The sequence below is a fragment of the Hypanus sabinus genome, chromosome 25, assembly GCF_030144855.1.
Source record: "Hypanus sabinus isolate sHypSab1 chromosome 25, sHypSab1.hap1, whole genome shotgun sequence".
NCBI classification, from domain to species: domain Eukaryota; kingdom Metazoa; phylum Chordata; class Chondrichthyes; order Myliobatiformes; family Dasyatidae; genus Hypanus; species Hypanus sabinus.
Window position 1 is genome coordinate 3,041,509 of NC_082730.1, and position 12,027 is coordinate 3,053,535.

Genomic DNA, 12,027 nt, shown 5'->3' on the forward strand with positions numbered 1-12,027 from the left:
GTAATAAATAATATGTACAACAGGACAGTCAATATAGCATAGAAATACAATCATATCAGCGTGAATTAATGTCTGATGGTCTGGTGGTAGAAGCTGTCCCAGAGCCTGTTGGTCCTGGTTTTAGTGCTGCGGTAACATTTCCCAGATGGCAGTAGCTGGACCAGTTAGTGGTTCGAGTGACTTGGGACCCCAATTATCCTTTGGGCGCTTTTTATGCACCTGTCTCTGTAAACGACCTAAATAGTGGGATGTTCACATCTGCAGATGTGCTACGTTGTTCGCACCACTCTCTGCAGAGTCCTGTGATTGAGTGAAGTACAGATCCCATATGAAGCAGTGATGCAGCCAGTCAGGATGCTTTCAGTTGACGTGTTATGCCAATCAAGTGAAATACAAGAGGTCCAGTTACCACTTCCTGGAAAGCTGTCTCACATGCGAAGTGGCAATTTCAGACCAGACTGCTATGGCAGGGCTTGACTGCCATCACCTCCTACAAAGTAAAACCAAGCAACGTATATAACTAAATTTCACTCCCAGATGAGTTCAGTGCCTGCTATGCTAAATTTGACCGACAAAACATGGAGGACTTTCACAAGCTCCCACAGCCCCCAATAACCCTGTGATTTCAGTCTTTGAGGCCAACATGACAGCAACCTCCAGGAGATTGAACCCCTGGAAAGCGTCTGGCCCAGATGTGGTAACCGGCCAAGTACCTGGCTGGAGTGTTCACTGATCAACTGGCTGGAGTGTTCACTGATAACTTTGAGCTCTCGCTTCGGCAATCTGAGGTATCTACCTTTTACAAGCAGGCTTGACTCATACTGGTGGCCGACATGGTTAGAACATGGTAACCTGCCTCAATGACTATCATCCAGTAGCAGTTACATCCACAGGATGGTGAAGAAGGAGCGGTAACATCTGGTTTCATCAGTCAGGTATTGAGTACTACAGTTGGGATCTGATGACATGACTGTACAAGTCAGTAGTAAGATAACTCTTGGAGAACTGTGCACAGTTCTGATCCTGCCACTGTAGGAAGGGTGTCTGAAGCTAGAAACGGTGCAGCAAAGATTTGCAATGATGTTACCAGGCTTGGAGAGCTTGAGTTGTCAAAACAGACTGGATAGCCTATGTCTATTTTCCCTGGAGCATTGAGGTTGAGGGCTGACCCTGTAGAAGAATATATAATCATTAAAGATATAGATAACACGGATGGTCAGTTTTCTTTTCCCCAGGGAATGGCATTTTAACACTACACATTACAGGTTTAAGGTGAGAGAGAAAAGTTTTAAAAGGAACCTCAAGAAAAAAACTTTTTTCATGGAGACTGTTGGGTACATGAAACAAGCTGCTTGAAGCTGTATTACAATATTTAGCAGATAATTGTACAAGTACATGATTAGCAAAAATATAGAGAGATATGGGCCATTGTTGGTAAGTATTGAGAATGAAGGAATCATGATTGATAAAAGTGATGGAACATTTAGCCAAGAGGAGGAAAAAAAAGTTTACTTAAGGTTTGGAAAGCAATGATCAGTTAGGGCTCTAGAGAGTTACAGGGTATCCATGAAGGAGCTAAAGAATGGACATAGCGGAACTAGTACGAGCTTCACTCCAGCTGAGGTAAGGCCGGGTAAGCTTCTTTAATTAATCTAATTAGCTTGGGAGCAGGTAATGGAAACAGCAGTTAGGGCAGTTGAGTGCTCTGTTTGCAGTATGTGGGAAGTCAGCGCAGGACAATTGTCCCTGATGACTACACCTGTAGAAGGTGCATCCAGCTGCAGCTCCTGACAAACCATGTTAGGGAACTGCAGCTAGTAAGATAGTGCAGATCAACATGTGGCTGAAGACATGGTGCAGGAGGGAGGGCTCCAGATTTATAGATAATTGGGCAGTTTTCCAGGGAAAGTGGGACCTGTTCCTTCAGGACGGTTTACATCTGAACTGGAGGGGGACAAATATTCTTGCAGGTAGGTTTGCTAGAGAGGCTCCGGTGGATTTAAACTATATATGGAGGGGGGGGGGGGGTGAGGGGTACCAGTGTAGGAACAGATGTATGGCAGAAGGAAAAAAAAGTAGACAGTAAAGTTCTTTGTACTGTTCGAGATCAACGGAGAGGAAGAGGTGGACAATTTCTTAAATGCATTTATTGTAATGCTAGGAGCATTGTAAGAAAGGTGAATAAGCTTCGAGCATGGATTGATACCTGGAAATAGGATGTTGTAGCTATTAGTGAAACATGGTTGCAGGAGGTGTGTGATTGGCAACTAAATATTCCTGGATTTCGTTGCTTCAGGTGTGATAGAATCAGAGGGACAAGATGGGGAGGTGTTGCGTTGCTTGTCAGAGAAAATATTACAGCGGTGCTCTGGCTGGATAGATTAGAGGGCTCGTCTAGGGAGACTATTTGGGTGGAATTGAGGAATGGGAAAGGTGTAGTAACACTTATAGGGGTGTATTATAGACCACCTAATGGGGAGCGAGAATTGGAGGAGCAAATTTACAAGGAGATAGCAGATATTTGTAGTAAGCACAGGGTTGTGATTGTGGGAGATTTTAATTTTCCACACATAGACTGGGAAGCCCATACTGTAAAAGTGATGGATGGTTTGGAGTTTGTAAAATGTGTGCAGTATAGTTTTTTTGCAGCAATGCAAAGGGGTGCCAACTAGAGAAGGGGCAGTGTTGGATCTTCTGTTACGGAATGAAATAGGTCAGGTGATGGAGGTATGTGTTGGGGAGCACTTTGGGTCCAGTGATCACAATGCCATTATTTTCAATATAATTATGGAGAAGGATTGGTCTGGACACAGGGTTGAGATTTTTGATTGAAGAAAGGCTAAGTTTGAGGAGATGCAAAAGTATTCAGAAAGAGTGGATTGGGACAATTTGTTTTATGGGAAGGATGTAATAAAGAAATGGAGGTCATTTAAAGGTGAAATTTTGAGGGTACAGAATCTTTATGTTCCTGTTAGGTTGAAAGGAAAGGTTAAAAGTTTGAGATCCATGGTTTTCAAGGAATATTGGAAATTTGATTAGGAAAAAGAGAGTTATCTACAATAAATATAGGCAGCATAGAGTAAATGAGGTGCTCGAGGAATATAAAGAATGTAAGAAGAATCTTAAGAAAGAAATTAGAAAAGCCAAAAGCAGATACAAGGTTGCTTTGGCAAGTAAAGTGAAAATAAATCCGAAGGATTTCTACAGTTATATTAATAGCAAAAGGATAGTTAGGGATAAAATTGCTCCCTTAGAGAATCAGCGTAGACAGCTATGTGTGGAGCTGAAAGAGATGGGAGAGATTTTGAACAATTTCTTTTCTTCAGTATACACTAAGGAGAAGGATATTGAATTGTGTAAAGTAAGGGAAACAAGTAGGGAAGTTATGGACACTATGACGATTAAAGAAGAGGAAGTACTGGCGCTTTTAAGGAATATAAAAGTGGATAAATCTCCGGGTCCTGACAGAATGTTCCCTAGGACCTTGAGTGAAGGTAGTGTAGAAATAGCTGGGGCTCTGACAGAAATATTTCAAATGTCATTAGAAACGGGGACAGTGCCGGAGGATTGGCGTATTGCTCATGTGGTTCCATTGTTTAAAAAAGGTTCTAAGAGTAAACCTAGCAATTGTAGGCCTGACAGTTTGACATCAGTGGTGGGTAAATTTTATGGAAAGTATTCTTAGAGATGGTATATATAAATTATCTGGATAGACAGGGTGTGATTAGGAACAGTCAGCATGGATTTGTGCGTGAAAAGTCATGTTTGACAAATCTTATTGAATTTTTTGAAAAGGTTACGAGGAAAGTTGACGAGGGTAAAGCAGTGAATGTTGTCTATATGGACTTCAGTAAGGCTTTTGACAAGGTTCTACACGGAAGGTTCAATCGTTAGGTATTAATATTGAAGTAGTAAAATGGATTCAACAGTGGCTGGATGGGAGATGCTAGAGAGTAGTGGTGGATAACTGTTTGTCAGGTTGGAGGCCAGTGACTATGGTGTGCCTCAGGGATCTGTACTGGGTCCAATTGTAAAGGGGGTTTCTTCTTTTTTCTTTGTTACTGTTGGGAAAGGGTTTCCTTTTGTTAACTAGCAGGAATGTTAATTTACTGATAACGAGAATGGTATTCCTTTGTAAACCAAATGGGGATTAATGTTCTTTCTTCTGAGTCTGTCAGCTTTTGTTGACGGGCTTTTGGGCAGATCGGCGCGAGCGGGTCGAGAGAGAGGACGCAATGCTCTAAGCTGGGCGAGGATCGGACCCCAAAGGGGGGGGGGGGGTCCGAGACTGGGAGGTACTCCGAGGAGGGGGGATAAAGCTAGATGTGCTTGGTTGACCACTCGGAGGGTCCTGAGCTGCGAGTCGAGGAGTTCGGAGGGTCCTGAGCTGCGAGTCGAGGAGTTCGGAGGGGATCGAATGGTGGCCAGAAGACTTCAGAAATTGAGCTCCAACGGTTGTGCACGAAGTGGTTTGGACTTTGATAAGTTTGGCGCCTTTTCTTTATTTTTTTTCTCTTCATATATACTGTATCGTTATTAATCACTTAGTTATAGTAACCTTTATAAATTGTACTCATCTAATCGCTTATGGTGTACTGTCTGTATTTGGGCGAGGCGGGGACATCACACAGCATCCACACCAGCTGATTACCCAGTTTGGCGAGGCCGAAGGCTGCTCCCCCTAGACAAGAACGAGCGGAGCGAGCCTGAGGCGACCCAGGGGGTGACATTGTGGGGTGCTTGTCCGGGGTTGATTTCTGTGGAAGCTGTGTGATCACCCTCTTTGAATTGTGTCTGCGGCGATGAGCTGGTGTGCCTTTGTGGGTGTGCGATTGCTGGTTATCACTGCGTGTGTGTTGGGTGGGGTGGCTGCTGTTGGTAGCCCGGAGGTCGTTGTTCGAGTTCCCCGACTAGTGCTGACGATATGGTGGTGGGACCATGGGTTGTCCGTACTGTTTGGAGAGTGAGGAGTGACAGGTTGGGATGTTTCAGCAGTGGTGAGCTCCGCCCGGTTATTGGAATAATGTCCAGCCCTAAAGGAGCGGAGGCGTGGGCGGAGCGGACCCCTAAGTTGTTGGGTGAGTGGCAGTACTTGGCTGAGGGAAAGCGACAGGGACTGGTTGAAAGTTTGAGTAGGCGGGCTGGTGACTTTGTTAGAACTGTCGGGCGCAATTACCTCGAAGTGACCGCTGCCAGTTCTGGGAAAGTGTGGGAAAATGCGAGTGGTTCGACTGGAAGTCAAATGCCGCAGCTGGGGGGCTTATCATATCCGTGGCAGGAGATTGGTGGGAAGTTTTTAGGCTATCCCTTTTTGCCTAGGGGGGCAGATAAATTGCTTGTGGTGCCAAGGGGATCTGTCAAGGGGATCAGTTGTTCCGTTGATTCGAGAGGTGTCGGGAAACTTAGAGGAGGCCCAGTGGGGGAACGGCTTGGGGTCTCTGGGGGAGCACGGTCCCAGCAATATACCAAGGAACTCCCGAAAGGAACAGACTCTATTCCTGAAGGCTTAGAGGGGCCATGCGCACAGGTGTTGTTACGGATGGATGGAAGTCAAGTTAAAACCATCCTAGTCACCGGGGCGCTGATTAAGTTGCTGTACAGTTTGTTTCATAACCGTTATTGGAAGCATTTACCCTTGACGACATTGAGGACACTGGAGATTCGGGGTACCAGTGCCGGTGATTATCCAGACAACGGTTGTTGGTCAGTGAAAATGTAGTTCTTAGAGGCAAATGTGGAGGACACTGAGGTTCATGAATCGTTAATGCTGATGTGTCCGGACCCTGTTGAGACGGGCAGCGTTTCTGTTCTAGAGAGAACCAAAATCCTGCTGGTGCGCTTGGGAGCCTGCCCGGAGGAGGCGGGTGAGCGCTGTTTGGAGGCATTGTCGATGCACCCAGAATTTCGAGCTGCTTGTGCGGACGTGTGTAGCAGCATTGGGCCGATAGCGAATTCAAACAAGAGCCAGTGGGGGTACGGCCTGGGAGAAGTATCTGAGGGTGAGATCCTCTCAGTGGACGCTGCGAAATACCACGAGGGAGGGGAGTTGACTACTGAAGACACCTCGGAGAGAGAGAGGTTGCGGCGACTGGCCCCTACAGCCGTGGAAGATGTAGGCAGCATGTGTGTGGATTATATTGCACTGAAGAGGCGCACTGACAGTGACCAGAATATGGCCCTGAGGGCTGAAGAGGTGATGTCCTGTCTGAGTGGTGCGACGTGGTTTAAGGTGCTGGATCTGAGGAGTGGATGTTGCCAGATCCCGATGAGTGAGGCCGACAAGGAGAAGACGGCCGTTATAAATTCCCTAGGAGTCTTCGGGTCCGAAAAGATGCCACAGGACATATCTGGAGCCCTTGCAACCTTCCTGCGGGGCAGGTGGAAGACCATAGGGGATGTGGAGGCGTTTGGAGTTTTGGTGTATGTGGATGATCTCTTGGTATTTGGATTTGCCTCAGGAGAATATGAAGTGAGGTCGTTGCAGGAGCAGCTGAGAACTACCGAGTTAAAGTGTTTTCTGGACACGTGCCAGGGCTGCCGAAGGTCACAGCTCGTGAGTGACTGTCTCTATGGAATCAAGTTTGAAATGAAGACGGAGAGACTGGAGGAAGTGATCTGGAACCATTTGGAAGAATTACAAGTTGGAGAGAATGAAGAAAGTTGTCTGACTGAGGATAATAGCAAACTGAGAACCCGGAGAGGGGAGTTTGCGGAGGTGAAGAAATTACAGACAAATCTCAGAAGAGAGAAGCGGAAGCTTGAAGGGAACCTGAAGATGAACATCGACAGTTCAAATGAAGTGCAAAACCTGAAAGTTGATCTGGAAGAAGTCATGAGGAAGAAAAAGCTGGAGCAAAGTGCAGTGAATACTGAACAGGAGGCTGAAGAGACTGCGGGAGCAGTGCAGGCCACGTGTTTCCGTTTGGAGAAGATCAAACAGCAGCTACCGATCACAGAACTGAGGAAGAATACAGATTCGATCGATGATGTGCTGGATGTGTGGTACATGCTGCCTTTTGCTGACTTTCCCTCGATTTCCTTCTCCCATTGAGTCAGGTGTAGCGGGGAGGGTTAGCTGTGTGCAGTGTGGGGCATGAGTGAGAGGTTGAGAGAAGAGTTGGTAGTGGGCCCAAGGTATCCCTAGTTGTGTCCGAGCCTGAAGGGTTTAGGTGAGGGGGTACGGAGGACTCAGAAGGGTTAGGGAACTCCCAGATAGTTGGCCTAAGTAGCGCCTGAGGAACAGGGCGTGAGGTTTATTGTGTGGGGAGGAGATGTCACTGTTTGTGCTTGGGTTACGGTGTGTTGGCAGGAAAGGTGGCGAGTTATTTAGTAGTCATGAGGACATGACTTTTATTTGGTGGAGGGAGAGTGTAAAGGGGGTTTCTTCTTTTTTCTTTGTTACTGTTGGGAAAGGGTTTCCTTTTGTTAACTAGCAGGAATGCTAATTTACTGATAACGAGAATGGTATTCCTTTGTAAACCAAATGGGGATTAATGTTCTTTCTTCTGAGTCTGTAAGCTTTTGTTGACGGGCTTTTGGGCAGATCGGCGCGAGCGGGTCGAGAGAGAGGACGCAATGCTCTAAGCTGGGCGAGGATCGGACCCCAAAGGGGGGAGGGGGGGGGGTCCGAGACCGGGAGGTACTCCGAGGAGGGGGGATAAAGCTAGATGTGCTTGGTTGAGCACTCGGAGGGTCCTGAGCTGCGAGTCGAGGAGTTCGGAGGGGATCGAATGGTGGCCAGAAGACTTCAGAAGTTGAGCTCCAACGGCTGTGCACGAAGTGGTTTGATAAGTTTGGCGCCTTTTCTTTATTTTTTTTTCTCTTCATATATACTGTATCGTTATTAATCACTTAGTTATAGTAACCTTTATAAATTGTACTCATCTAATCGCTTATGGTGTACTGTCTGTTTTTGGGCGAGGCGGGGACATCACACAGCATCCACACCAGCTGATTACCCAGTTTGGCGAGGCCGAAGGCTGCTCCCCCTAGACAAGAACGAGCGGAGCGAGCCTGAGGCGACCCAGGGGGTGACACAATGTTGTTTGTTATATACATTAATGATCTGGATGATGGGGTGGTAAATTGGATTAGTAAGTACACAGATGATACTAAGGTAGGTGGCGTTGTGGATAATTAAGTAGTTTTTTAAAGCTTGCAGAGAGATTTAGGCCAGTTACAAGTGTGGACTGAATGATGGCAGCTGGAGTTTAATGCTGATAAGTATGAGGTGCTACATTTTGGTAGGAATAATCCAATTAGGACATACATGGCAAATGGTAGGGCATTGAAGAATGCAGTAGAACAGAGTGATCTAGGAATAATGTTGCATAGTTCCCTGAAGATGGAATCTCATGTGGATAGGGTGGTGAAGAAAGCTTTTGCTATGCTGGCATTTATAAATCAAAGCATTGAGTATAGGAGTTGGGATGTAATGTTACAAAAAGTACAAAGCATTGGTAAGGCCGAATTTGGAGTATTATGTACATTTCTGGTCACCAAATTATAGGAAAGATGTCAACAAAATAGAGAGTACAGAGAAGATTTACTAGAATGTTAGCTGGGTATCAGCACCTAAGTTACAGGGAAAGGTTGAACATGTTTGGTCTTTATTCTTTGGATCACAGAAGGTCGAGGGGGGATTTGATAGAGGTATTTAAAATTATGAGGGGTATAGATAGAGTTGACGTGCATAGGCTTTTTCCATTGAGAGTAGGGGAGATTCAAACAAGAGAACATGAGTTGAGAGTTAGGGGGAAAAAGCATAAGGGTAACATGAGGCAGAATTTCTTTACTCAGAGAGTGATAGCTGTGTGGAATGAGCTTCCGGTAGAAGTGTTAGAGGCAAGTTCAGTATTGTCATTTAAAGTAAAATTGGATTGGTATATGGACAGGAAAGGAATGGAGGGTTACAGGTTGAGATGGCCTGTTTCTGTGCTGTAATTGTTAAATGGTTATATGATACAAAGGTTGGGGGTGTTGTGGATAGTGTGGAGGGCTGTCAGAGGTTACAATGGGACATTGATAGGATGCAAAACTGGGCTGAGAAGTGGCAGCTGGAGTTCAACTCAGATAAGTGTGACGTGGTTCATTTTGGTAGGTCAAATATGATGGCAGAATATAGTACTAGTGGTAATACTCTTGGCAGTGTGCAGGATCAGAGGGATCTTGGGTTCCAAGTCCTTAGAACAGTCAAAGCAGCTTCGCGGACTCTGATTAAGAAGACATATGGTGCATTGGCCTTCGTCAATCATGGGATTGTGTCTAAGAGCCGAGAGGTAACGTCGCAGTTAGATAGGACCCTGATCAGACTCCACTTGGAGTACTGTGCTCAGTTCTGATCGCCTCACAGTAGGAAAGACATGGAAACCATGGAAAGGTTGCAGAGGAGATTTTTAAGGATGTTGTCTGGATTGGGGAGCATGCCGTATGAGAATAGGTTGAGTGAACTCGGAGGATGAGAGGTGTCCTGACAGAGGTTTACAAGATAAGGTCTGACAAGATAATGAGAGACGTTGATCATGTGGATGGTAAGAGGCTTTTCCCCATGGCTGAAATGACTAGCATGAGAGGGCATAGCTTTAAGGTGCTTGGAAGTAGGTACAGACGAGATGTCAGCGGTAAGTTTTTTTTAAACGTAGAGAGTGGTGAGTGCGTGGAATGGGCTGCCAGTGGCATTGGTGGAGGCCGAAACAATAGGGTCTTTTAAGGGACTAGTGAATGAATACATGGAGCTTAGAAAATAGAGGGCAATGGGTAAAGCCTTTCTCCAATCAAAAATGTCAACGCTGGGTCCAGATCTATACTTCCTGGTATAATTTGACGTCCTTTGCACATTGGTATCTTCCCTTCCTCTTGGGTGCAATCTTTCATTGATTCTATTGTGTTTCTTGGATTTACTGTGAGTGCCCACAAGGAAATCAAACTTAGGGTTGTATATCATGACAGCTGTTTACTTTGATAAATTTACTTTAAACTTTGGAAAAGAATCCAATGATCCAAATATCTGAATCCCTCCTCCTGCACCATCTCCTTAGCCACGTTTCAGGGCATTGTCTTCCTAGCTCTGGCCTCACCAGCATGTGTTAAGAGTCCTTTAACTTCGCACTTCACTCCCTGAATGCACTTTACAGGAGTTCATCACACTTTCTGCCTCTGTGATTGGTACTGATGTGGACCCTGACGTCTGGCTGTTCACCTTTCCCGTTAAGAATGCTATGGATGCCTAGATGTCTCTGACTCTGGCACCTGAAAGGCTACATAACATCTGTTAGTCATGTTTTCATCCACAGAATCTCTTCTGTCCCTTTAACCAGTGAATCCTCTATCACTACTGTTCACCTCTTGTCCCACCTTCCCTCCGAGCCGCGGAACCAGACATTGCCAGAGACCCGACTGCTGTAGCTTTCCTCTGCAACAGAGTCCAATAGTATCCAGAACAGTATGCATTTCATTGAAGGGAACACCCGCAATGATTATTTATACAGTCATAGAAAAGTACAGCACAGAAACAAGCCCTTTGGCCCAAGTTGTCCATGCTAAAACCAGTTAAACTGCCTACTCCCAATGACCTACCCCGTGACCCAACTTAGTTTGACTCCACTTGGAGGACTGTGTTTGGACCTGGTCACCTCACTACAGGAAAAAAGTGGACATTATAAAGAGTGCAGAGGAGATTTACAAGGAAGTTGACTGGATTGGAGAACGTGCTTTATGAGAATAGATTGAGTGAACTTGACCTTTTCCCCTTGGAGCGACAGAGGATGAGAGGCGAACTAACAGATGATGAGAGGCATTGATCGCCTGGATAGCCAGAGGTTTTTCCCAGGGCTAAAATGCCTAACAAAAGGCATAGCTTTAAGGTGCATGGAAATAGGTGCAAGGGGTATGTTGGAAGTAACCACACAGAGAGTGGTGAGTGCGTGAAATGCACTGCCAGTGATGGTGGTTGAGGTGGATAGAATAGGATCTTTTGCGAGTCTCTTAGATAGGTACATGGAGTTGAGAAAAATAGAGGGTTATTCAGCAAGGAAATTCTAGCCAGCTTCTAGTGTAGGTTACATGGTCAGCACAACATTGTGGGCAGAAAGGCCTATAATGTGCTATAGATTTCTATGTTCAATGGGACCATAGTCCTCCATTCCTCCACCCATGTGCCAATACATACTTTGCTTCACGGTGAAATCTAGCTCATATTCACCCCTTGTGCTTCCACACTCCAATGGCCCTCATGTTCCATCAAAACTTACATCCTTAACCCATGACCTCTGGTTCCAGTCCCACCCAACCTCACTCAGAAAGCCTGCTTGCATTTACTCTATCCATACTCTTCATAATTTTGTATATCTGTATCAAATCTCTCAATCTTCTACGTTCTAGTAAATATTCAATCTTATAACTTAGGTCCTCCACACCCGGCAACATCCTAGTAATCTTTTTCTGTACTCTTTCCACCTTAGTTACATCTTTCCTGTAAGTAGGCCTCACCAATGTCTTATAACAATACAACATTCGATCACTGGTCCTCAATACTTCTCCCTTTCACCCAGTCCTGATAGTCACCCACTTACCTGCATCCTGTGACATAGGGTATGACTGCCTTCCTGGAAATCTTAATCAAGCAACTTCTCTGTCTCCTGAATGATCCGCAGGTCATCCAGTTCCAGCTCCATTTCCCTAATGTAGTCTGTAAGAAGCTGCACCCAAGTGCAGATGTAATCACTGGGGATCAGCCCGACTTTCCACATTGTACAAGAGGGGCAAGCCACTTCCCTGGGTTCTACTCTCGCTGTTCTGCCTGTGCTATAATAAAGAAAGAGATCTCCATAGAAACCGTGAGCTGCCTCTATCTCAGCACCTAAGTCTTTTCTCGGTGGGTTGTTGTTTGTGCTGAGGGTGTTGATTGTCATTTAGAAGTCATTTGCAACTAACTCAACAGCATTCTGGATGAGAACAATATTCTGGAAAGGTTTCAGAGCAAACCACTGGGTGGTGACAGCCCTCACCAAAATTGTCAGTGACCTTCAG